Genomic DNA, 24077 nt, shown 5'->3' with positions numbered 1-24077 from the left:
AAAAAAAAAACGCATATGCAAAAAAACGCATACATGAGCATGCCAGTGCGCACATATGCGCATCCATAGGCTATAATGGCCATTTTTAGTGCAAAACGTGCGCATATGTGCGCATGCGCTTTTTTGCAGGGCCAAAAAATGCAACATGCTGCGTCTGGAAAATACCAACGCACACCCCAAAAAAACGCAGCGCATGAAAATCGCATACATGCGCTTACCAGCGCGCAGGTATGCGCACCCATGTTAAATATAGGGGAAAAACGCATGCGCAGGTATGCGTTTTTTTCCAGCGCTAAAAAACGCAAATGTGAAACCAGCCTTAGATGCGCTTAGAAGACACTAAGGCTAGTTTCACACTTGCTTTTTTTTGCAGCGCGTTTTTCCCGCAAAAAAACGCATTGAAAAAACGCATACATAAGCATACAACTGCTGCGTTTTTTTCAAGCATTTTTATGAGCATGCATGAAAAAAACGCAGCGTTTTTATGCGTTTGTATGCGTTTTTAGTGAGTTTTTACCGCGTTTGCGTTTTTTTCCAACATTTTTAGGTGGCCCCTCACACTACCCAAACCATGACTTTACTAACCCTAACCCTGACCCTAACCCTAACCCTAACCCTGACCCTAACCCTAACCCTAACCCTGACCCTAACCCTAACCCTAACCCTGACCCTAACCCTTAACCAAATCATACTTAACCCTAACCCAAATCCTAACTAACCCTAACCCTAACCCTAACCCTGACCCTAACCCTAACCCTAACCCTGACCCTAACCCTAACCCTGACCCTAACCCTAACCCTAACCCTAACCCTGACCCTAACCCTTAACAAAACCATACTTAACCCTAACCCTGACCCTAACCCTAACCCTAACCCTGACCCTAACCCTTAACCAAACCATACTTAACCCTAATCCTGACCCTAACCCTGACCCTAACCCTAACCCTAACCCTAACCCTGACCCTAACCCTTAACAAAACCATACTTAACCCTAATCCTGACCCTAACCCTGACCCTAATCCTTAACAAAACCATACTTAACCCTAACCCTGACCCTAACCCTAACCCTGACCCTAACCCTAACCCTAACCCTGACCCTAACCCTAACCCTAACCCTAACCCTGACCCTAACCCTTAACAAAACCATACTTAACCCTAATCCTGACCCTAACCCTGACCCTAACCCTTAACAAAACCATACTTAACCCTAACCCTGACCCTAACCCTAACCCTGACCCCAACCCTAACCCTAACCCTGACCCTAACCCTAACCCTAACCCTAACCCTGACCCTAACCCTTAAGAAAACCATACTTAACCCTAATCCTGACCCTAACCCTGACCCTAACCCTTAACCAAACCATACTTAACCCTAACCCTGACCCAAACCCCAACCCTAACCCTGACCCTGACCATAACCCTAACCCTAAACCCCCTTAACTAACCCTAACTCTAACCCAAACCCCTAAATTCCATGGTTAAAAAAAAAAAACGCATATGCAAAAAAACGCATACATGAGCATGCCAGTGCGCACATATGCGCATCCATAGGCTATAATGGCCATTTTTAGCGCAAAACGTGCGCATATGTGCGCATGCGCTTTTTTGCAGGGCCAAAAAATGCAACATGCTGCATCTGGAAAATACCAACGCACACCCCAAAAAAACGCAGCGCATGAAAATCGCATACATGCGCTTACCAGCGCGCAGGTATGCGCACCCATGTTAAATATAGGGGAAAAAACGCATGCGCAGGTATGCGTTTTTTTCCAGCGCTAAAAAACGCAAATGTGAAACCAGCCTTAGAGGCACATTGGCAGAGAGAAAAGCAAGGTTGTCAGATCATATTATATCATATCATATCATATTAGAGATTATTATTATGTGTTCGGGCACAATGTACCTGAGAGGCCATATCTCTTATTTGTAAGAAGAACCTACCATATTTTGCAGATTATAAAACGCACCGGATTATAAGACGCACCCCCAAATTTTGAGGAGAAAAATAAGAAAAAAAGCTTTTTTTTAATAAAATGGTGGTGCTTCTTATAATCCGTATCCTTATTGTTTACCAGGGGTGATGGCTGCGGTGAAGCGGGGTCTCAGGGTCGCTACTGGAGAAGGCAAGAGTGGAGCATTGCTGCAGGCCACAGGCTGGGATGAGGGGTTGCTCTGATGTGCACTGCTGCGGGTGTTCAGTGGTGCGGGGGCTTTGCCGACATTTTGTGAAAGCCCAAAGCCCCGGCACTTATATGGTTTGCTGCGTGATGTGCTACGGGAAAATGGCTGCAGGGGTCGGCGCATGCACAGATGGAGATCTCGGCACCAAGATCTCGGGAAATTAGAACTTAGCACTAAGATCATGCCATTGTTCATCAAGACAACCAGATGTAGCAGAGAAGGATTACGGCATTATACAAATCGATTATCTTCTTGTCGGACAGATGAGGAATATGTATTTCTATTATTTTAATTTTTACAGTAATAAATGGGAAAAAGGTTCAGGGAAAATTTATTTTAAATAAATGATTTTATTCTTGCTTTGTGTTGATTTCAAATCTTACTGTGGGGTTAGTAATGGGGGCATCTTGTAGATGCCTCTCCATTACTAACCTCTGGGCTTGATGTCAGCTGATAATACAAAGCTGACATCAATCCCAATCCTATTACCCCACTTGTCACCACACCAGGGCAAATGGGAAGAGCAAGGCTAAGCACCAGATTTGGATCATTTATGGATGCACCATTTCCGTGGTGGCTGAGGACTGATATTGGTAGCTTGGAAGGGGGTGCAATATCCATGGCCCTTTCCCATGCTATTAATATCAGCCCACAGTTGTCCGCTTAGCCTTTGCTGGTTAAAATTTCTAGAGGAACCCTATGTCATTTTTTTCTGGAGTCCCCCGTAAACTAACCAGTAAAGGCTAAGCAAACAGCTGTGAGTTGTTATTAATAGCCTGGGAATCATTTGGGACATTGTCCCCTTTCCCAGATTTGTAACATCAGTCCCCAGCTGTGGGCTTTCCCTTTGCTGGTTATCAAAATTACACAGGAGCCTAAGCCAAGCTTTTTTTTTATTAATTCTTTATTTTGCACAGTTTTTCCTGTACAGGAATCACTAGGACATGAGAAGGGGGCCGTAAAAGAATTGTTATGGCTGATGAGCACTTTTTGTCTGTTTTAATATCACTCTGTGGTCCAACTCATCCCAAATGATCTCAATTTGACTTGATGTAAGGTGATTATAAAGGACATGTAATCACACACAGTACTCCATTCTTCTCTTTCTTGTTCTCATAGTATTTATATAGTCTGGAAGTGTGTTTTGGAACAATATCCTGTTGCAACACAACTTTTGGGCCAAGTAAATGAAAATCAGATGAAATGGCATCTCTGCAGAAAGCTGTGTTAGCTATTATGGGTAATTATGCCTTCAATTAGGAATAAATCACCAACAGTGTCACAAGCAAAACACCCCTACCTCTTCATTCCTCCTCATCCATGCTTTTCATTGTGTACCACATAATTAGAGACCCTCTAATCACCTTCTTTGCATCTCACAAAGACATGGCAGTTGACACCAAAATTCTCACATTTTGATTCATTATTATTATTATTCATTTTTATAGCACCATTTATTCCATGGTGCTTTACATGTGAAAAAGGGGCATACAAAGACAAGTACAATAAACATGAGCAATACAAGGCACACACAAGTACAAAAGGAGAGAGTACCCTACCCATTAGAGATCACAGTCTACAAGGGATGGGTGTGGATATACTAGGAGAGGGTAGAGCTGATCATGCGCGGTTCAGTAGACTGAGGATCACTGCATGTTGTAGGCTTTTTGGGATTAGGTGGGTCTTCAGATTCATTTTGAAGGTTTCAGTGGTAGGTGAAAGTTGGTATGGGACAGAACGTAGGACAGACAGGTGAGGGATATTGTTGTTTTATATTTTTGCTTAATTACAGGAGACATTGGCTTCAATGGAATGGGCGTTAGGTGAGACATTCATCAGACAACAATAAAGATTTCTATTGATCTATTGTCCAGTCTTTTTGTTACTTGGCCCAAAGAAGTTTATTTTTGCTTATGGTTCTCAGTAGCTTGTTTGCAACAATTAAACCATAAAGATCTGTTTTTCACAGTCTCCACTGGACAGTTGGTGATGAGATGTATCTGCTACTTGATGTCAGTGCTGTTAATTGAGGTGCTATCAATTATTGCTTTCTAATGCTGGTAACTCTGGTGTGCTAGTTGTCTGCAGCAAAATTAATGTTTGATTTTCCTTTCCTACTGCTGTGATCATGAGAGATACTTTCACCATTATGATTTATGATTTACGTAACTGAAGTTGAGGATGCCTTCAGGGTTCTAGTGATCTTGCATATTAACTGACTGTAATGTCTTAAAAAAAACATAGAACTGTCATATTGCTTTACTTAATTGAGTAGTTCTTGCCATAATATTGCTTAGAACTGTTGTAGAACAGTTTCAGCACTGAATGAAACGATGTGCCAACACTGCCTCTGCAAAATACAGTTGATAGTCGCAAACACTTTACGAAGGCCACAGATTCCACAAATGAACTCTTGACAAGGCACACCAGTTTGCTGGAATCCATTATAGGTGACCACATGATAAAGCTGCTTGAAAAAAATGGAAAATGGGGTGTGAAGCTGTTATCATAATGAAGGGGGGAGTGGAGGTAATTTGAGGAATCTATTGATTAACTCATGTTTTGGTTTATTTTACATGGGTTTATTTACTCCTTTGTTCCATATGTGTTCCTTGATAGTTGTGTTGCTTTTAGTTTGATTCTATAATGTCCAACTTTCAAAAAGAACAAGGAAAACCATTGCATGAATAGATGTGTCTAAAATTTGGACTGATATTGTATATTAAAAATTATTGTGTATGGGACCAGGGTGGAGAATTAAAAAAAAACACTACTTTTTTTGGATGGCCGTTGTCCCTCTGCTTTGGCTTTTATATCCTCTTCTGGTCTCCTGATATAAACAATTGTCATGTGATGCCACCCATTATTTTTGGCGTGGTTGCACTGCAGGCTAATTGGACACTTGGTTCCAAGTTTCCATACAGATTAGGGTTGCAGTATGATGAGCTTATTATTTGTGTAATGTAATAAGAAAAGAAAGTATTCCCAAAAAAGCAAGCAAACCATTGAGGTACAGTGAATAGGTACTGTATTATTTCTATGAACATTCTCGAACCCCGTTTATTTGCTCTTAAAAAATTATTGATTAGAGTAAGAAAAAAGCTTATATTGAAGCTATATTAACCCCTTCACCCCCAAGGGTGGTTTGCACGTTCATGACCGGGCCAATTTTTACAATTCTGACCACTGTACCTTTATGAGGTCATAACTCTGGAACGCTTCCATGGATCCCGGTGATTCTGACATTGTTTTCTCGTGACATATTGTACTTCATGTTAGTGGTAAAATTTCATTCAAATAACTTGCGTTTATTTGTGAGAAAAACGGAAATTTGGCGAAAATTTTGAAAATTTCGCAATTTTCCAAATTTGAATTTTTTTGCCCTTAAATCACAGAGATACGGCACACAAAAAACTTGATAACTAACATTTCCCACATATTTACTTTACATCAGCACAATTTTGGAACCAAAATTTTTTTTTGTTAGGAAGTTATAAGGGTTAAAAGTTGACCAGCGATTTCTCATTTTTACAACACCATTTTATTTTTAGGACCACATCACATTTGAAGCCACTTTGAGGGGTCTATATGATAGAAAATACCCAAAAGTGACACCATTCTAAAAACTGCACCCCTTAAGGTGCTCAAAACCACATTCAAGAAGTTTATTAACCCTTTAGGTGCGTCACAGGAATTTTTTTGAATATTTAAAAAAAAATGAACATCTAACTTTTTTTCATAAAAAAAATACTTCAGGTTCATTTTTTTTTATTTTACCAAGGGTAACAGGAGAAATTGAACTGCAAAAGTTATTGTTCAATTTGTCCTGAGTACGCAGATACCTGATATGTGGGGGGAACGACTGTTTCGGTGCATGGCAGAGCTCAGATTGGACGCCATGTCACGTTTGGAGAGTCCCTGATGTACCTAAACAGGGGAAACTCCCTACAAGTGACCCCATTTTGGAAACTAGACCCCCCCAAGGAACTTATCTAGATATGTGGTGAGAACTTTGAACCCACAAGGGCTTTACAGAAGTTTATAACGTACAGCGGTACAATTAAAAAATCATATTTTTTCCACAAAAATGATCTTTTCACCCCAATTTTTATTTTCCCAAGGGTAACAGGACCCTAAAAGTTATTGTGCAATTTGTCCTGAGTACGCTGATACCCCACATGTGGGGGTAAACCACTATTTGGGCGCATGGCAGAGCTCGGAAGGGAAGCAGCGCCATTTGACGTTTTTGGCTGGAATTGAGATCGGACACCATGTCGCGTTTGGAAAACCCCTGATGTACCAAAACAGTGGAAACCCCCCACAAATGACACCATTTTGGAAACTAGACCCCCTAAGGAACTTATCTAGATGTGTGGTGAGAACTTTGAACCCCCATGGGCTTCACAGAAGTTTATAACATAAAGCCATACAATTAAAAAATCATATTTTTTCCACAAAAATGATCTTTTCACCCTCAATTCTTATTTTTCCAAGGGTAACAGGACCCTAAAAGTTATTGTGCAATTTGTCCTGAGTACGCTGATACCCCACATGTGGGGGTAAACCACTATTTGGGCGCATGGCAGAGCTCGGAAGGGAAGCAGCGCCATTTGACGTTTTTGGCTGGAATTGAGATCGGACACCATGTCGCGTTTGGAAAACTCCTGATGTACCAAAACAGTGGAACCCCCCACAAATGACACCATTTTGGAAACTAGACCCCCTAAGGAACTTATCTAGATGTGTGGTGAGCACTTTGACCCCCCCAGTGCTTCACAGAAGTTTACAACGCCCGGGCGTGAAAATAAAAAATTCGTATTTTTTCCACAAACATGATCTTTTAGTCACCATTTTTTTATTTTCCCAAGGGTACCAGGAGAAATTGGACCCCAAAAGTTGTTGTCCAATTTGTCCTGAGTATGCTGATACCCCATATGTGGGAGAAAACTACTGTATTGGCACACATCGGGGCTCGGAAGGGAAGTAGTGACGTTTTGGAATGCAGACTTTGATGGAATGGTCTGCGGGTGTCATGTTGCCTTTGGAGAGCCCCTAATGTACCTAAACAGTGGAAACCCCCCACAAATGACACCATTTTGTAAACTATACCCCCCCAAGGAACTTATCTAGATGTGTGGTGAGCACTTTGAACCCCCAAGGGCTTCACAGAAGTTTATAATGCCAGGGCATGAAAATAAAAAAATCGTATTTTTTCCACAAACATGATCAATTAGTCCCCAATTTTTTTATTTTCCCAAGGGTAACAGGAGAAATTGGACCCCAAAAATTGTTGTCCAATTTGTCCTGAGTACGCTGACACCCCATATGTGGGAGAAAACTACTGTATGGACACACGTCGGGGCTCGGAAGGGAAGCAGTGACGTTTTGGAATGCAGACTTTGATGGAATGGTCTGCGGGTGTCATGTGCGTTTGGAGAGCCCCTGATGTACCTAAACTATTGAAACTCCCCACAAGTGACCCCATTTTGGACACTAGACCCCCCACGGAACTTATCTAGATGTGTGGTGAGCACTTTGAACCCCCAAGTGCTTCACAGAAGTTTATAACACTCGGACGTGAAAATAAAAAAATCATTTTTTTCCACAAAAATGATATTTTTGCCCCCAATTTTTTATTTTCCTAAGGGTAACAGGAGAAATTGGACCCAAAAATTGTTTTGTAATTTGTCCTGAGTAGGCTGATACCCTACATGTGGGGGTAAAACACTGTTTGGACGCATAGCAGAGCTTGGAAGGGAAGGAGCACCATTTGACTTTTTCAACTCAGAATTGGCTGGAATTGAGATCAGACGCCATGTTGCATTTGGAGAGCCCCTGATGTGCCCAAACAGTGGAAAACCCCCAATTCTAACTCCAACCCGAACCCCAACACGCCCCTAACCCTAACCCTAGCCCTAGCCCTAACCCTAACCCTAGCCCTAGCCCTAACCCTAACCCTACCCTAACCCTAACCCTAGCCCTAACCCTACCCCAACACACCCCTAGCCCTAACCCTAGCCCTAACCCTAATGGAAAAATGGAAATAAATACATTTTTTTTATTTTATTATTTTTCCCTAACTAAGGGGGTGATAACGGGGGGTTTGATTTACTATTTATGGCGGTTTTTATGTTTGGTGGCTGTCGCACGCTAAAAGACACTTTTTATTGTAAAAATAGTTTTTGCATCACCACATATTGAGAGCTATAAATTTTTCCTTATTTTGACCCACCGAGTCATGTGAGGTCTTATTTTTTGCGGGACGAGTTGACGTTTTTATTGGTACCATTTTCGGGCATGTGAAATTTTTTGATCGCTTTTTATTCCGATTTTTGGGACGCAGAATGAACAAAAACCAGCGTTTCATGAATTTCTTTTGGGGGGGGTGCGTTTACACCGTTCCGCGTGTGGTAAAATTGATAAAGCGGTTTTATTCTTCGGGTCAGTACGGTTACAGCGATACCTCATTTAGGTCGTTTTTTTATGTTTTTGTCGGTTTTATGCAATGAAAACTATTTTATATAAAAAATTATTATTTTTGCATCGCTTTATTCAGCGAGCTATAACTTTTTTAATTTTTCGCTGATGATGCTGTGTGATGGCTCGTTTTTTGCGGGACAAGATGACGTTTTCAGCGGTACCATGGATATTTATATGCATCTTTTTGATCGCGCGTTATTACACTTTTTGTTTGGCGGTATGATAATAAATCATTATTTTTTGCTTGGTTTTTTATTTTTATTTTTTAAGGGGTTCGCTAAAGGGGTTAACTAATGGGACAGTTTTATAGGGCGGGTCGTTACGGACGCGGCGATACCTAATATGTGTACTTTTATTGGTTTTTTTTTTATTATTTCCAAAAAATGGATTTATTGGGGGAATATTTTTTTTTTTTTCTAATATATTTGGCGATTTTTTTTTAATTATTTTTACACTTTTTTTTGTTTTTTTTTTACTTTATTAAATAGTCCCAGGTGGGACATCACTGTCCTGTGACAGATCGCTGATCTGTCACATCACAGATCACTGTGACAGATCAGCGATCTGACACAGGCACTGCAGAAGGCTTCCTCATGCCTGCGCTTTGCAGGCACTGAGGAAGCCAGCTTCCTGCAGGCCCCCGAAGGCCCCCGTCGCCATCTTGGATTTGGGGGCCTGGAGGAAAGGAGTCCCCCGCAGCAGCGCTGCACATCGCGCTGCCGTGGGGGGCTCAGGGAAGCACGGAGGGAGCCCCCTCCCTGCCGATGCTTCCCTTTAACCCCCGGTACACCGCGATCGTGTTTGATCGTGGTGTGCAAGGGGTTAACGTGTCGGGGGCGGTCCGTGTGCCATTGTGCTCACCACGTGGGCGCCGCTGATCGCGCTGACGTACTATCCCGTCCATGGGCATAGGGGCCCGGGTCCCATGGACGGGATAGTACGTCGGATGGCAGAAAGGGGTTAAATAAGAAAAAAGGATCAAAATAAAATACAAAATGATAATTATAAAATGTCGACATTTAGCTGTGACAATCACCAAGTGAGATATATTTTTTGATGGGTTCAATAAAAAGTGTTGAGGAGATAGAACAGAAATGAAACCCAATAAACTTATGAATAGCTAATCAAAGATTCAGGAAGCCTTCAGCCTCGAGTGCCATTACTCGGGGATTAAATACTGTACTTGGATGTTATGAGGGCAAGTACTGTATGTCATAGCTTGACTGAACGAACTGGCTGGCTAGAGAGCTATTTAATTTTATACATGGTAAATAAATAGCTTAAATAGAATGAAATTGAATTTAGCCTTTGGGGATTATGATCCTTTGAGGTTTGAATGCTGATTTTGAATTGAGTATTTCACTGGGGGATTCAAGTGTGTAGTTTATTGTAGTGAAGTGAACGAACATTTTCACAATTGCTGATTTTCACTTGTGAACTTTTATATGATACTAGCTGAAGAGCCCGGTGCTGCCCGGGCATAGTAACTAACTACGGTAAATTATAACTAGTGTTGAGCATTCCGATACCGCAAGTATCGGGTATCGGCCGATATTAGCGGTATCGGAATTCCGATACTTAATTCCGATACTTTTTTCATATCGGATTCCGGGATCGGAATCGGAATAGGAAGTTCCCATCATGCTATGAGCCTGCTTGCTTTGATTAAGCCAATGGGAATCCTCCGAAGTGTGGGCACATCCTGTTAGGCATGTAGGCATGTTAACTATTGGCATGGCTGTGATTGGCTGCCGAAATGATGTCATGATGCACTATAAAAGCCACCGCAGCCGCCATTTCTGGTCACTCTGCTGTGAATTCAGTTAGGGACAGGCTGCTGTAGAAGACTGTGAGGGACAGTTAGAAATAGCGATTCTAAAAACAATATTGTGCTTTATCCAGGCTACATAAACCACCACTGTAGCTTGCTTTTCCCTAGCAGCGCTGTTTTCACAGCTGTCTGCAAGGGCTGTGTGAGTGCAGCTCACGCTGTGGAGTGGGTCCTGCAGCCACGTCAGGCTGTAGGCCACCCAGTGTGATCACTGCTGCCTCATACATCTTTTATTTTTTGAGCTGCATTTTTTAAATAATTTCAATCTAGTGTGCTTCCATCCGTATCCATATACGTTGGTTGCAAACACTAGTAGTAGACAGCGGAGCCTTTCTGCAGCCTTTCAGTGCTAGTGTCCACTTTGCTGCACTGTTCACGGCTGTCTGAGAGGTCTCTGACTGTGTGTGAGTGCAGCTCACGCTGAGTAGTGTGTCCTGCAGCTACGTCTGGCTGTAGGACGCTCAGCGTGCGTCACTGCCTCACACATATTTTTATTTGAGTGCAGCTCATTTTTTCTTCTATTAGTGTGCATCCATCCGTCTCCATCTACGGTGGTTGCAAACACTATATAGGAGTACACAGCGGAGCCTTTCTGCAGCCTGTCAGTGCCAGTGCCCACTTAGCTGCACTGTTGACGGCTGTCTGAGAGGTCTCTGACTGTGTGTGAGTGCAGCTCACGCTGAGTAGAGTGTCCTGCAGCTACGTCTGGTTGTAGGACGCTCAACGTGCGTCACTGCCTCACACATATTTGTCTCTGAGTGCAGCTCATTTTTTCTTCTCCTATTAGTGTGCATCCATCCGTATCCATCAACATTGGTTGGTTGCAAACACTATATAGGAGTAGATAGAGGAGCCTTTTTTTCTGGCTTGTGCCCTGCCGGCGCAGCCAGATTAGTATTACCCAATTTTTTTGGAGCCTCATCTTTTGCATTGTAGGTTACCTGCCTGCATTGTAATAGCTCCAAAAAGTTGGTGATACTATCAGTTTCAATTCTTTGTTCTCATACTTTGAGTTTGTTTCAAACAAAGAAACCACATAAAAAGTTCACCAAACACTACATTTTGAACTTGTGTAGGCCACATCAGCTCCTATTAAAGTCTAGTCCACACACACACACTTCATAAAATTAGTGTTTCTTGTACCTGTAACCAGCTGTTCAGGAATAAGCACACTAAGGCCCCCCTTTGTCCTTTTTTGCCTATCTTAAGCAGTCTTGCAAGATGAAGAAGGCAGGGAGTAAGGCGCGGGGGCGTGGGCGTGGGCGTGGAGTTTCAGCAGGGAGAGGACGTGGGGATTCTGCAGGGAGAGGACGTGGGGATTCTACAGGTAGAGGACGTGGGGATTCTGGGCCTGCTGCGGGCACCAGTGGATCAGCATCCCCCAGTTTTAGCAGGCAACAGTCCTTTATGCGCAGCTTTGTAGGACCTCAACGTACCCCACTGCTGCGGGAGGAACAAATTGAAGCCGTTGTCGGATGGATGGCAGCTAACGCATCGACTTCAATTACTTCCGCATCCTCTCAGGGTCAGAGCACCGAAGAGCAACCATCTGTCTCTTCACCACCTGCCAAAGTGCCCAGGCAGTCAGAGAGACATGGACAGGAGCCATCACAATCTCTACTTCTGTTCTCGGAATCTGTTGGCTTGGAAAGAGGGGGCCAGCCAAGCAGCATTCCTGAATGTGAAGAAGAGGGAGTATGCAGTGATGCGCAACTTCTTTGTCCCTCTGAATCTGAAGAGGCGAGTGGGCCAGTGCCTATGGTCAGCACACCTCAGTACGCATCAGATGATGACGAGACTCAGTTGCCACTTTCTGGTGCGTACGGTGCTGGCGAGACAACCCCGGAGAAGCAGCTGTTTGAAGAGGGGAGGGAAGATGATGAGGTCCTTGACCCATCATGGCGTGAGCAACAGGAAGGTGGTGGGAGCAGCTCGGAGGAAGAGATTCCCCTACCGGCCAAAACAGGAGGCAGAGGGAGGGGGAAGACTTGGTTGCCTGTACCCTCCACTTCGGCACCCGTTAGGAGCATTCCTCCTTCCAAAGGCAAACCGGGCGCTCACAAGAGTTGCAGTGCGTGGTCCTTTTTTGACACAGTTGCAGATGACATTTGCTTTGTCAAATGCAAGCTGTGTCATCAGAGAGTCAAAAGAGGGAGAAATGTCAGCAACCTCAATACCACAAATATGTGGAAACATGTGCGCACCAAGCACGAGTTGGAGTTGCAGAGACACCCTCAAGACGTAGGCCAACGTACAGCACCACCTACCACCTCTTCAGTTCGTGTTGGGCCCTCTTCCTCCAGCTCACACACTGCTGGTTCGGCTTCCTCACAGGATCGCCAAGGAAGAACCTCTGCCACTGTTGTCCGGAGACCCTGTCAGATTCCACCCATAACAGCACGTTCCCATCCATCACAGCCATCGGTAGCACAGGCATGGGATGAAAGGCGCCCTTACTCGGCAAACCATCCCCGAGCACAGTCTCTGAATGCTGGCATTGCCAAACTTCTGGCAGTTGAAATGCTGTCATTCAGGCTGGTGGACACTGACACCTTCCGGGACTTAATGGCATTGGCAGTCCCCCAATACAACGTGCCCAGCCGCTTTTATTTCAGCAGGCGAGCCGTCCCTGCCCTGCAGAAACATGTTGAGGGCAAAATAAAACATGCGCTACTAAACGCCGTTAGTAGCAAGGTCCACCTGACCACCGATGCGTGGACCAGTAACCATGGACAGGGACGATACCTTTCCCTCACTGCCCACTGGGTCAATGTTGTGGAGCCGGGTACGGATCTGGAGAGTGGCGCTGTACGTGTTCTTCCAACGCCACGGATTGCAGGACTCCAGTCTGTACACATAGACTCCTCCTCCTACTCAAGTTCCTCAGAAACAGCAGAGCAGGAGCCTGTTACGACCGATATGAGCACAGCCGTGGCCAAACGTCAACAGGCTGTACTCAAATTAATTTCTTTGGGGAATCGAAGCCACACAGCGCAGGAGCTCTGGAATGCTATCAAGCTGGAGAGCGATGTGTGGTTTGGGCCAGCGAATCTCCAGCCGGGCTTGGTAGTGTGTGACAATGGCCGAAATCTGGTGGCAGCTCTTGGCCTAGGCAACCTCACACACATCCCATGTCTGGCACATGTTCTTAACTTGGTCGTGCAGAGCTTTCTGAGGGACTATCCGGATCTTGATGCACTGTTGCACAAGGTCCGCATAGAGTGCGCTCACTTGCGACGTTCCAGCACGGCAAGATCGCGCCTCGCTGCTCTGCAGCGACGATTTGGCCTTCCAGAACATCGCATCATATGTGACCTACCCACCCGGTGGAATTCAACGTTACATATGTTGGAGCGGTTGTGTGAGCAGCAGGCAGCAGTCATGGAGTACCAGCTGCATCAGGCGCAAACAAGTCGCACTGTGCGCCGTTCACACTTCAGCACCATTGAGTGGGCCTCTATGAAGGACATCTGCCTCGTTTTGCGTGCCTTCGATGAATCCACGCGGATGGCGAGTGCAGATGATGCACTAGTCAGCATGACTGTCCCCCTTATCTGCCTGCTTCAACAAACACTGCAAGCACTAAGGGATGAGGTTTCAGAAGAGGTGGAGGATGAGGAGTCCCAAATGCCATCTGCTTCTGGACAGTCTGCGCTACGTGTTTCCTCACAAAGGCCTAGGCAGGGGACACTTTGTGAGGAGGATGAGGAGGAGTCGATGGAGGAGGAAGACATCTCTCCAGAGGAGGGAGGTACACAAACCTCTACTCAGTATGTACAGCGAGGGTGGGGTGATGCAGAGCAGGTCAAGGTCACGCCTCAAACAGGGGACAGCGGTTCTTTGGCAGTTGGGAGTCTGCAGCACATGGTTGATTTCATGCTGCAGTGCCTGAGAAACGACCGCCGCATCGCCCACATTCTCGTCTCGGCTGATTATTGGGTGTACACCCTCCTAGACCCTCGCTACCGGGACAGCGTACAAAGGCTCATACCAACGTTGAACCGGGAGCGTAAAATGCGGGAGTACGAAGAGTCACTGGTGCAGTCCATAATGTTTTCCATTCCACCCGACAGCATTGTTGCAAGTGCTTTACAAAGCAGCTCTGTGCGTCGAGGCAGTGGAGGAAACTCTGCACAAAGAGGGAGCAGAGGCAGTGCCGCAGCACAAGGCAAGACCACTATGGCCCAAATGTGGCAAAGTTTTGTGTGTCCACCACAATTGTCTACACCATCAGCGACGCCTCGAGTCAGCAGGAGGCAACGCTTCCGTCAGATGGTGTCAGACTACATGTCTTGCCCTGTCGCTGTACTCCCAGATGGCTCTTCCCCCTTCAAGTTTTGGGTCTCTAAGCTGGATACATGGCCAGAGCTTAGCCAGTATGCATTGGAGGTGCTGGCTTGCCCTGCTGCCAGTGTATTATCGGAACGTGTCTTTAGTGCCGCAGGTGGTGTACTAACAGACCGTCGCACGCGACTATCTTCCGATAATGTTGACCGGCTGACTTTTCTGAAAATGAACAAGGCCTGGATCTCCAAAGACTTTGCCATTCCTCTTACAGACTAAATTAGTGGTTGGCAACTGTATCCAGGTCTGCTGGTGTGTTCATTTTTCTACCACCTGAACTATAATCCCTGTGCTTCAACACAGCCAGTTGTCGCTCAGATGTGTCGTCTGCACAGAGAAACACACTAGCTCCTGTGTTACTGGGGTTCAGTAATGCCAGCTGATCCCCTGCTGTGTGGACGGCAGAGTCACCAGCTCCATCAACATTCAAACCACTACTGATTTTTAACCGTGCCCAACTTAGGTCTCTGGCTCCACTGTCTCTACTATTTCCCCTGACCTCCAACCCCGCCATCTACATCTCTGAAGTGGCGTCAGCACAATCTACACTTGTTCCTGTGTTCCTGTGGCTCAGTCCCATCAGTTTATCCCCTGATGTGTGTCCGGCAAGGTCTCCTGCTCTGTCCACATTCCCATAACCAGTAGTGGGAATGAGGACAGAGCTGGCGAACTTGCCGGACAAACATCAGGGGATCAACTGATGGGACTGAGCACCAGTAACACAGGAACAAGTGTAGATTGTGCTGACGCCACTTCAGAGATGTAGCTGGCGGGGTTGGAGGCCAGGGTAAATAGTAGAGACAGTGGAGCCAGAGGCCTAAGTGGAGCATGGTTAGAATCAGTAGTAGTCCACAACCTCCATAAAAACCGCTGCCCATTGGCCTCTGCATGCGGCATGCGTAATCCTGGGCACCAACAGCGTCAGTTGGTGTTCAGAAGTGTCGTCTCCACAGAGCCAAACACATTCGTTCAAGTGTTAGTGGGGTTCAGCACTGCCAGCTGTTCCCCTGCTGTGGAGATGGCAAGTCTCCTGCTGCCTTCACCTGCCAAAATCCAGTAGGCCCCAGCCTGCTCCTCGCCTAATCCTGGGCTCCAACAGCGTCAGTTGGTGTTCAGAAGTGTCGTCTCCACAGAGCCAAACACATTCGTTCAAGTGTTAGTGGGGTTCAGCACTGCCAGCTGTTCCCCTGCTGTGGAGATGGCAAGTCTCCTGCTGCCTTCACCTGCCAAAATCCAGTAGGCCCCAGCCTGCTCCTCGCCTAATCCTGGGCTCCAACAGCGTCAGTTGGTGTTCAGAAGTGTCGTCTCCACAGAGCCAAACACATTCGTTCAAGTGTTAGTGGGGTTCAGCACTGCCAGCTGTTCCCCTGCTGTGGAGATGGCAAGTCTCCTGCTGCATTCACCTGCCAAAATCCAGTAGGCCCCAGCCTGCTCCTCGCCTAATCCTGGGCTCCAACAGCGTCAGTTGGTGTTCAGAAGTGTCGTCTCCACAGAGCCAAACACATTCGTTCAAGTGTTAGTGGGGTTCAGCACTGCCAGCTGTTCCCCTGCTGTGGAGATGGCAAGTCTCCTGCTGCATTCACCTGCCAAAATCCAGTAGGCCCCAGCCTGCTCCTCGCCTAATCCTGGGCTCCAACAGCGTCAGTTGGTGTTCAGAAGTGTCGTCTCCACAGAACCAAACACATTCGTTCAAGTGTTAGTGGGGTTCAGCACTGCCAGCTGTTCCCCTGCTGTGGAGATGGCAAGTCTCCTGCTGCCTTCACCTGCCAAAATCCAGTAGGCCCCAGCCTGCTCCTCGCCTAATCCTGGGCTCCAACAGCGTCAGTTGGTGTTCAGAAGTGTCGTCTCCACAGAGCCAAACACATTCGTTCAAGTGTTAGTGGGGTTCAGCACTGCCAGCTGTTCCCCTGCTGTGGAGATGGCAAGTCTCCTGCTGCCTTCACCTGCCAAAATCCAGTAGGCCCCAGCCTGCTCCTCGCCTAATCCTGGGCTCCAACAGCGTCAGTTGGTGTTCAGAAGTGTCGTCTCCACAGAGCCAAACACATTCGTTCAAGTGTTAGTGGGGTTCAGCACTGCCAGCTGTTCCCCTGCTGTGGAGATGGCAAGTCTCCTGCTGCATTCACCTGCCAAAATCCAGTAGGCCCCAGCCTGCTCCTCGCCTAATCCTGGGCTCCAACAGCGTCAGTTGGTGTTCAGAAGTGTCGTCTCCACAGAACCAAACACATTCGTTCAAGTGTTAGTGGGGTTCAGCACTGCCAGCTGTTCCCCTGCTGTGGAGATGGCAAGTCTCCTGCTGCATTCACCTGCCAAAATCCAGTAGGCCCCAGCCTGCTCCTCGCCTAATCCTGGGCTCCAACAGCGTCAGTTGGTGTTCAGAAGTGTCGTCTCCACAGAGCCAAACACATTCGTTCAAGTGTTAGTGGGGTTCAGCACTGCCAGCTGTTCCCCTGCTGTGGAGATGGCAGTCTCTCCTGCTGTCTCCGCATTACAAAGACAGTAGGCCTCTGCCTACACCCTCCTATTTCCTGGGCTTCAACACAGCCAGTTGTAGTTCGGAAGTGCCGTCCACACGGAAAGAGACACTTGCTCCCGTGTCTCAGTGGGGTTCAGTAACGTCAGCTGATCCCCTGCTGTGTGGATGGCAGTCTCTCCTGCTGTAAACTCATTCAAAATACAGTAGGCCTCTGCCTACACCCTCCTATTTCCTGGGCTTCAACACAGCCAGTTGTAGTTCGGAAGTGCCGTCCACACGGAAAGAGACACTTGCTCCCGTGTCTCAGTGGGGTTCAGTAACGTCAGCTGATCCCCTGCTGTGTGGATGGCAGTCTCTCCTGCTGTAAACTCATTCAAAATACAGTAGGCCTCTGCCTACACCCTCCTATTTCCTGGGCTTCAACACAGCCAGTTGTAGTTCGGAAGTGCCGTCCACACGGAAAGAGACACTTGCTCCCGTGTCTCAGTGGGGTTCAGTAACGTCAGCTGATCCCCTGCTGTGTGGATGGCAGTCTCTCCTGCTGTAAACTCATTCAAAATACAGTAGGCCTCTGCCTACACCCTCCTATTTCCTGGGCTTCAACACAGCCAGTTGTAGTTCGGAAGTGCCGTCCACACGGAAAGAGACACTTGCTCCCGTGTCTCAGTGGGGTTCAGTAACGTCAGCTGATCCCCTGCTGTGTGGATGGCAGTCTCTCCTGCTGTAAACTCATTCAAAATACAGTAGGCCTCTGCCTACACCCTCCTATTTCCTGGGCTTCAACACAGCCAGTTGTAGTTCGGAAGTGCCGTCCACACGGAAAGAGACACTTGCTCCCGTGTCTCAGTGGGGTTCAGTAACGTCAGCTGATCCCCTGCTGTGTGGATGGCAGTCTCTCCTGCTGTAAACTCATTCAAAATACAGTAGGCCTCTGCCTACACCCTCCTATTTCCTGGGCTTCAACACAGCCAGTTGTAGTTCGGAAGTGCCGTCCACACGGAAAGAGACACTTGCTCCCGTGTCTCAGTGGGGTTCAGTAACGTCAGCTGATCCCCTGCTGTGTGGATGGCAGTCTCTCCTGCTGTAAACTCATTCAAAATACAGTAGGCCTCTGCCTACACCCTCCTATTTCCTGGGCTTCAACACAGCCAGTTGTAGTTCGGAAGTGCCGTCCACACGGAAAGAGACACTTGCTCCCGTGTCTCAGTGGGGTTCAGTAACGTCAGCTGATCCCCTGCTGTGTGGATGGCAGTCTCTCCTGCTGTAAACTCATTCAAAATACAGTAGGCCTCTGCCTACACCCTCCTATTTCCTGGGCTTCAACACAGCCAGTTGTAGTTCGGAAGTGCCGTCCACACGGAAAGAGACACTTGCTCCCGTGTCTCAGTGGGGTTCAGTAACGTTAGCTGATCCCCTGCTGTGTGGATGGCAGTCTCTCCTGCTGTCACCTCATTCAAAATTCAGTAGGCCTCTGCCTACACCCTCCTATTTCCTGGGCTTCAACACAGCCAGTTGTAGTTCGGAAGTGCCGTCCACACGGAAAGAGATACTTGCTCCCGTGTCTCAGTGGGGTTCAGTAACGTCAGCTGATCCCCTGCTGTGTGGATGGCAGTCTCTCCTGCTGTCACCTCATTCAAAACTCAGTAGGCCTCTGCCTACACCCTCCTATTTCCTGGGCTTCAACACAGCCAGTTGTAGTTCGGAAGTGCCGTCCACACGGAAAGAGACACTTGCTCCCGTGTCTCAGTGGGGTTCAGTAACGTTAGCTGATCCCCTGCTGTGTGGATGGCAGTCTCTCCTGCTGTCACCTCATTCAAAATTCAGTAGGCCTCTGCCTACACCCTCCTATTTCCTGGGCTTCAACACAGCCAGTTGTAGTTCGGAAGTGCCGTCCACACGGAAAGAGATACTTGCTCCCGTGTCTCAGTGGGGTTCAGTAACGTCAGCTGATCCCCTGCTGTGTGGATGGCAGTCTCTCCTGCTGTAAACTCATTCAAAATACAGTAGGCCTCTGCCTACACCCTCCTATTTCCTGGGCTTCAACACAGCCAGTTGTAGTTCGGAAGTGCCGTCCACACGGAAAGAGACACTTGCTCCCGTGTCTCAGTGGGGTTCAGTAACGTTAGCTGATCCCCTGCTGTGTGGATGGCAGTCTCTCCTGCTGTCACCTCATTCAAAATTCAGTAGGCCTCTGCCTACACCCTCCTATTTCCTGGGCTTCAACACAGCCAGTTGTAGTTCGGAAGTGCCGTCCACACGGAAAGAGATACTTGCTCCCGTGTCTCAGTGGGGTTCAGTAACGTCAGCTGATCCCCTGCTGTGTGGATGGCAGTCTCTCCTGCTGTCACCTCATTCAAAATTCAGTAGGCCTCTGCCTACACCCTCCTATTTCCTGGGCTTCAACACAGCCAGTTGTAGTTCGGAAGTGCCGTCCACACGGAAAGAGATACTTGCTCCCGTGTCTCAGTGGGGTTCAGTAATGTCAGCTGATCCCCTGCTGTGTGGATGGCAAAGTCTCCTGCTGCCTACACAGTCGTACCACTACTGATTTTTAACCGTGCTCCAATTAGGCCTGTGGCTCCACTGTCTCTCGTATTTCCCCTGTCCTCCAACCCTGCCAGTTACAGCTCCGAAGTGGCGTCTGCACAATCCACACTTGTTCCTGTGTTACAGGTGTTCAGTGCGATCAGTTAATCCCCTGATGTGTGTCCGGCAATGTCGCCTGCTCTGTCCACATTCCCATTATCGGAATGTGGACAGAGCAGGCGACATTGCCGGACACACATCAGGGGATTAACTGACCGGACTGAACACCTGTAACACAGGAACAAGTGTGGATTGTGCAGACGCCACTTCGGAGCTGTAACTGGCGGGGTTGGAGGACAGGGGAAATACGAAAATCAGTGAATCCACAGGCCTAAGTGGAGCTTGGTTCAAATTAGTAGTCTACAACCGATCTTAAAATTTCTTCAATGCAGCCTAAGCCTGCTCCGTGCTTGTCCCTGGGCTTCAACACAGCCAGTTGTTGCTCGGAAGTGCCGTCTTCACAGAGTAAAACACTAGCTCCTGTGTTTGTGGGGTTCAGTAACGTCAGCTGTTCCCCTGCTGTTTTGATGGCAATCTGTCCTGCTGCCTCCCAATTGACAGCACATCAGGCCTCAGCCTGCTAAGTGCTTGTCCTGGGCTCCAACATCGCCAGTTGCTGCTCATAACTGACTTTGGCACGGGTACTCCCTCCTGCCCAGCTTGGTTCCAGCCCTGCCTGCTGTTTCCGGGAAGTGTCAATGTCAGTTTGCCACCCCAAGTTGCCATGTCGTGTTGCGGTTGGGTTAGCCGAGGCTAGGGTGCCAGCAGTTTAGGTGCTTCCTATGTGGACTGCGGGTTCTGGTAAGAAAGGTTTGTTCCATAGTGCCAGTAGGACAAGCACCCCCTGTAGGACTGTGTGATTCGGTAACTGCGGCCAGCTTGCGGCATGCCAACTTTGCTTTTCAGGGGTAACTTCTGATACCCCTCCGGGTTCCAGCACCGTCAGCTGGTTCTCATCAGAGCCTTTGGCCTAGGTGCCTCCATCTCGGTATCCGAGTTCCAGCAACGTCTGCTGGTCCTTGGTAGTGCTTTGTAGCACAGGTACCTCCTGCTTAGTAACCGGGTTCCAGCACCGTCAGCTGGTCCTCGGTTGTGCCATTGGCTCTTATTCCTTCTGCTGCCCCTCCGGGTGCCAGCACTGTCAGCTGGTCCTCGCTATTTCCATTTGCTCTTGCAGCTTATGCTACCCCTCCGGGTTCCAGCACCGTCAGCTGGTTCTCGTCAGAGCCTTTGGCCTAGGTGCCTCCATCTCGGTATCCGAGTTCCGGCAACGTCTGCTGGTCCTTGGTAGTGCTTTGTAGCACAGGTACCTCCTGCTTAGTAACCGGGTTCCAGCACCGTCAGCTGGTCCTCGGTTGTGCCATTGGCTCTTATTCCTTCTGCTGCCCCTCCGGGTGCCAGCACTGTCAGCTGGTCCTCGCTATTTCCATTTGCTCTTGCAGCTTATGCTACCCCTCCGGGTTCCAGCACCGTCAGCTGGTTCTCGTCAGAGCCTTTGGCCTAGGTGCCTCCATCTCGGTATCCGAGTTCCGGCAACGTCTGCTGGTCCTTGGTAGTGCTTTGTAGCACAGGTACCTCCTGCTTAGTAACCGGGTTCCAGCACCGTCAGCTGGTCCTCGGTTGTGCCATTGGCTCTTATTCCTTCTGCTGCCCCTCCGGGTGCCAGCACTGTCAGCTGGTCCTCGCTATTTCCATTTGCTCTTGCAGCTTATGCTACCCCTCCGGGTTCCAGCACCGTCAGCTGGTTCTCGTCAGAGCCTTTGGCCTAGGTGCCTCCATCTCGGTATCCGAGTTCCGGCAACGTCTGCTGGTCCTTGGTAGTGCTTTGTAGCACAGGTACCTCCTGCTTAGTAACCGGGTTCCAGCACCGTCAGCTGGTCCTCGGTAGTGCCATTGGCTCTTGTTCCTTCTGCTGCCCCTCCGGGTGCCAGTACCGTCAGCTGGTTCAAGAGGACAAAGAACAGGAAGACAACCACCAAGATGCAGAACAACAAGAGAGAGAAGACAAAGAAGCATAAAAAAAACAAAGCAGAAGAACATTAAGCATAAGACTAATACTCTGAGCAAATAATATTATCTTATTTATAAGCAGAAGAAGACTAAGCAGTGTATGGGGGTGAGTCCGTTCCTCCTCGTGGTGCCCCTGGAAAAGGCCTGCTTCTGCAGGCCAAACTGAACGCGGACAAATCCTGTTGTAAATCTTTTGTGACAGGCAGAACGGAAGGTGTAAACTTCTAACTTTTCTAGATAACAACTACAGGAATGCCTGACACAAACAAGAATATGATGAAGAAGAATAGGAAGAAGATGAAGAAGCTGAATATGTAGAATAATAATTGTTGAATAAGAAGAATATGAAGAATGTAAGAAAAGGAAGAAGAAGAAGAAGAAGAAGAAGAAGAAGAAGAAGAAGAAGAAGAATGTAAAAAAAGGAAGTAGAAGAAGAAGAAGAAGAATGTAAAAAAAGGAATAAGAAGAAGAATGTAAAAAAAGGAAGTAGTAGAAGAAGAAGAAGAATGTAAAAAAAGGAAGTAGAAGAAGAAGAAGAAGAATGTAAAAAAAGGAAGTAGAAGAAGAAGACATACATGTCTGGCAAAATATAAATGAGGCTAACATAGTCAATATCTTTGTAACTCCTAACATCTTTAAAAAAAAAAGTTTAATTCCTGCTATTCCATTTGATTGGGCTAAACCTCTATGGCTTTAATGTCTCCTCCACCTCCCACAATACATTCTACATTATTCTTAGTTGTTTTTCTTCATGTAGAATTAACCTACAAGGAAAGAAAGGGTTTTTTTTAATTCCGATATTTTGGCCCCATTGACTTGCATTGGTTCCCGGAATCGGAATCGGCGATACCGATACTTTTTTTTAAGATCAGCCGATCCATTCCGATCCGATATTTTCAAGTATCGGCTGGTATCGCTCAACTCTAATTATAACAAATTATAATATTATATCTATCTAATATATAAACCTCAATGTGTGTGTGTATGCTCGGGATTGGCATCTGCACCGTCGCAGCTACAGCCACAAAATTTTGCACAGTCACACGTCTGGACCCCGAGAGCGTCATAGGCTATGTTGTGAGGTGAAATTTTAACCCCGCGCGTTCCAATTCACCAAACAATTTTGCCCCTATGTACATAATAGGGAAAAAGTGTATGTATGTATGTGTGTATGTCCGGGATTGGCATCTGCACCATCACAGCTACAGCCACAAAATTTTGCACAGTCACACATCTGGACCCCGAGAGCGTCATAGGCTATATTGTGAAGCAAAATTTTAACCCTGCGCTTTCCAATTCACCAAACAATTTTGCCTATTATTCTTATCATTTCTTTGGTGTTATCATCCTTCTGTAAAGCTGGAAATAACACAATTTACTACCATGCCAACACAGACCACCCTCTGACACAGACTGCAGGGGGAGCCCAGTATCACACAGGATAGGATTAGATACACGGCTCAGCAGTCAGTATCACACAGGATAGGATTAGATACACATCTCAGCAGTCAGTATCACACAGGAGAGGATTAGACACATGGCTCAGCAGTCAGTATCACACAGGATAGGATTAGATACACAGCTCAGCAGTCAGTATTACACAGGATAGGATTAGATACACAGCTCAGCAGTCAGTATCACACAGGATAGGAATAGATACATGGCTCAGCAGACAGTATCACACAGGATAGTTTATACACAGCTCAGCACACAATATCACACAGAGTAGTATTAGATACATGGCTCAGCAGTCATTAACACACATGATAGGATTAGGTACGCGGCTCAGCAGGCAGTATCACACAGGATAGGATTAGATACACGGCTGAGCAGTGATTAACACACATGATAGGATTAGGTACGCGGCTCAGCAGTCAGTATCACACAGGATAGGGTTAGATACACGGCTCAGCAGATGGTATCACACAGGATAGGATTAGATACACTGCTCAGCAGTCAGTATCACACAGGATAGGATTACATACATGGCTCAGCAGTCAGTATCACACAGCATATGATTAGATACACAGCTCAGCAGTCAGTATCACACAGTATAGGATTAGATACACATCTCAGCTGTCAGTATCACACAGGATAGGAATAGATACACGGCTCAGCAGACAGTATCACACAGGATAGGATTAGATACACAGCTCAGCACACAGTATCACACA

This window comes from Dendrobates tinctorius, unplaced genomic scaffold, assembly GCF_039654945.1.
Source record: "Dendrobates tinctorius isolate UK_male_01 unplaced genomic scaffold, ASM3965494v1 ptg000129l, whole genome shotgun sequence".
NCBI classification, from domain to species: domain Eukaryota; kingdom Metazoa; phylum Chordata; class Amphibia; order Anura; family Dendrobatidae; genus Dendrobates; species Dendrobates tinctorius.
This window is presented reverse-complemented; position numbering follows the sequence as displayed.